The following is a 3883-nucleotide window of genomic DNA, read 5'->3' on the forward strand; positions in this document are numbered from 1 at the left end:
TTAGAAGCTAATATCTGGGCCCCTCGATGATTCTGTTTTGACCTATGTACCGGGCCCGGTCAGAACTAAGTTGATGTGTTCAATTAAGTTCTATGTCAAACAAATCAGAAATCGGGAAACAAACTGCTGGACAATAAGCAAGACTATGTTCCATGTGTTTATCCGGCTGATATCTAAGAACAGAGGATTATATGATCCCTTATCTGAAACGGCGTACCATCATCTTCTCAGTTCCTAGAAACCTTGAAAAGAGCTACAATTATCGATCGGTTCCTGAAGTCATACTTTCAGTTATAGTTATTAGACTTATCCAAGTGAGAGACTGTTGGATAAGGTGTCTAAGTCCATAACTATTTCTGGTATGTACTTGACCGGACCCAGCATGGTCCATTTGGGTTGCATGGAACCATGCAATTAGATAGACTAAATGAGAGAAATAACACTTGTGGTTTATTAATATATTATAAGTTCTAATATCTTAATAATATTATTTAATTAGTTTGATCAAGAATTAATTTAGAATTAATTAAGTGATCAAAAGATAACTAATTAAATATATGGGTTGATTATGTAAATCATCCATAACTTATAAAGTGGGCTAAGAGGCTCCATAGATAATCAAGTTGGGTTGAGCCCATTGGATGGTCCATGGAGGCTCCATGGGAGTTACAAACCCATGGGTCATGGAAATGAAGAGTCATGACACATTAGGGTTTACATGGTGTAACCCTAGATGTGTCAACACTATATAAAGCTCATGTGTTCTCCCAAAATCGGTTAGACAAGAAACAAGAGGGCTAGAGCCGATTTTAGAGTGTTACACTTTCTCTCCAAGTTTACTCCATAACATTTGGTGTTGTGTGAAGCATTTGAGGCATCACACTTGGGGTGCTAGGCTCACAAGGTTTCAAGGAACATTTACAACAACAAGGTATGTAGTTCTATTTATTATTTAAGTTAAATTTCTTCCCATGTATGCTAGATAGGATCATAGCCTTGGAAATCAACTTTGCATGATAATTAGACAAACATAGATTCAAGGTTATTAGGGTTGCTTGTACACTTAGGAAGTGTTAGAATGCTCAAAACCCATCAAATTTTTCGTTAACCAAATTTGTTGGTTGACCAAGTTGGACTTCAAGATTGTGAATCGATGCTTGTTGATTTCTTAATGATGTTTGATGGTCAATCATCATAGCTTATTGTTCCTTCATCATTAACTTTTGATCTTTCAAGGTCGCATCGGTGTCGTTATTTCTCTTTTCTGAAGCTTCCATAAAACATGCTAACAAATTCTCTAAGTCAACTTTTTCTTCAGCCGGTGGTTGATCCTTTTGATAGAAACCTCTGCCTGTTTGCATGTATTTCCCCTCCTTCTACTTCTTGTACTCATCATATGGCAGCCACTCTTTCTTTGGTTTTCTCCAATCTTCATCATACTTGTCCCCACTCGAGTAGCAAACTTGAGCCTTTTTATTTCCATAATCATCCAAATTACAGTCCTTAGTAAAATGTCGCCCATTACACCTCTCATATCCAACTCTAATTGCATGAATTGATTGGTCCATTTGGGTCGATCTCCGGTCCATAGTATTACGCATTGCTATCATAGCAACCATTTCTTCAGAATGAGCACCTCCACTGACTTTTACTCCAACCTGTCTTGGATTGTGATATTCTCAAGAATGCTTTGCAAATTCATCAACTAGTTCCTTGACCGCAGTCAGATTTTTCTTTGTAAGTGGCCCTTGAGAATCAAGGAGTTGCCTTGCCAATACATTGACCCCATCATAGAATATAGACGCCTCTTGTTGAATGTTAAGGTCATGTTGAGGATAATACCTTAACAACCCCTTGTAACGCTCCCATGCCTCGTAAAGTGACTCACCCAGGTTTTGCTCAAAATTGGCTATCGCCTTTTTGAGTTCTGCTATCTTGGATGGTGGGAAAAATTGGTTTAAGAATTGTTCGCGCATCTGAGCCCAAGTAGTGATCGTACTAGGTGGAAGTGCCTTTAACCAATATTTTGCAGCTCCTTTAAATGTAACGGGAAACATCCTTAACAAGACAATATATCTATTAACATTCGGGACATCAAAATAGTCTGCAATGTCATTGACATCATCTAAGTGCTTAAATGCAAACTTGTTGAGAGAAAAACTTGAGATACACTTGAACAAACGTTAAAACTAGTATAGTTGCGGAATTAGTTAATCTCAAAGGATCTAAAAGCTCCACAATAATAAGTTAACGAGTTAGATAGTTAGTTAGTTAGTTGCAGAAATGTAAGAAAGTATAAATGACAATAGGTGATATATCAAGTAAACACATAAGTTGATTAATAACATGGAATGCATTCAAACCAAGTTAGTGAGTGAGATCAAGCTTAGTGATAAAGTCGCGAATGACTTGCTCCAAAGAGAAGTAATTATCAGTTACATTCGAGAGGATTTAGAGAGTAAGAAAGATATGAGGTGTAAGAGAAATGTAATTGATATATTTGAAGATAGTTCAGATTGATAGATGTATTTTGATTGAAAGAGTGAGCTCTATATATAGAGTCTCAAGAATTACATTTTATCCACTGTCTAATAGTAGCCATGCAAGGCATACTGGACAATAGAGAATATTACAGAAAAGATAGATAAAATAAAACTAAATAAAGTAAGCAAGACTGCGGTTGGATAGATAACGTCGGATGAGGCTGCTGATGAGAGATTGACTAAGGATCCTTGTGTGCTGCGGTAGACTAAGTTAAGAGGGTCACTGTATGTTTCAACAATTTCTCCCTAAGTAACCTCTTTAACTTTTCTTCACTTATTAAGTTTAAGGAACTTGATCAGAATCCACCAAAACTTCGTGATATTTTCCAAACAGGTGATCCTTCTTAAAATCTTGAACCTAACTTCGGCAGTCGTGTTTTTTGATTTTTCTACTGTGGTTCAACATATTTCAAGCTGCTTCCTTGTAAGACGATTCATGCAGATCATGGGAATGAAGTATTTGACCTGATCGATCTTTCTTTTGAAGATGACTCCAAGTTCATGGAAGTTTGTTGCACCTAGGGATCTTTCTTGATAACCTTCGGTAGGCATTGGTGCATGATCTAGGGGTGGTAGATCCAACTTCTTAACAAGGGTTGGGTGGATGTCCGCATCAATCTTTGCGAAGTCGCAGACGGTTTCCTTCAGAAAAATGCTTGCCCTTTCAAGTGTTATCTTCATTTTAGGATACTTTTCACACTTCTGTTTTGGAATACCTTTGCTATAAGAAAGACTTCTTCGGGGCTTGAAGTTCTTGACTGCGGATGGTCTGTCATTAGACCAGATTTTCTCTATGGAAGAGGCATGTTTGGCATTGAATCGTTTGAGTCTCTCGAATTCCATGGGCAGACTTTTGTGATCTGGTAGGCTATGGTCAAACTGCTCAAATACAGTGAAGTATTTAGCATTTGGGGAGATTGGAACATCCCATTAGCCATCAGGAGAGGGTTCAGCTTAGGTGAAATATGGTTTGTAGTCATCGTCCAGCAGTCTGCGGTGGGGATTGATCCAAGAGTTTATCAAGGATTCATCTATGACAGTGTCGAAACCGCATTCTCTCCATATGAGCTCAGCAAATTTAGCTGCTTTCCAGTTAGCTTTCTTCTGTATGGTGATGAGATAGTCATTGGAGCTTGGAGATGACATGTGATCCGCTGGATTCTTGAGGTGAGGAGGAGTCTCAGGTCGTTCAAGAAAGGGAACAATTTTTTGTTGTGGTGGAGGAGACTGATTGCTTGGACTCTTGTGAGGAGATGGTTGCGGTGAAGGAATTTTCTGAGAAGCACTGTTGGATTGATGATCTTCTTTATAGTGTTGTTCTTCATGATGATGTCCTTCTC

General features: G+C 38.2%; 1 non-coding gene across 1 annotated transcript; it reads left to right on the forward strand.

The window, feature by feature from the left end:
* The first annotated feature begins 1821 nt into the window (after nt 1-1821).
* Nucleotides 1822-1928, forward strand: LOC111880538 (small nucleolar RNA R71). The gene has a single exon (XR_002846504.1). It is a non-coding gene; the product is annotated as a small nucleolar RNA R71 (small nucleolar RNA).
* Nucleotides 1929-3883: the final 1955 nt, after the last annotated feature.

Source organism: Lactuca sativa, chromosome 5, assembly GCF_002870075.4.
Source record: "Lactuca sativa cultivar Salinas chromosome 5, Lsat_Salinas_v11, whole genome shotgun sequence".
Lineage (NCBI taxonomy): Eukaryota > Viridiplantae > Streptophyta > Magnoliopsida > Asterales > Asteraceae > Lactuca > Lactuca sativa.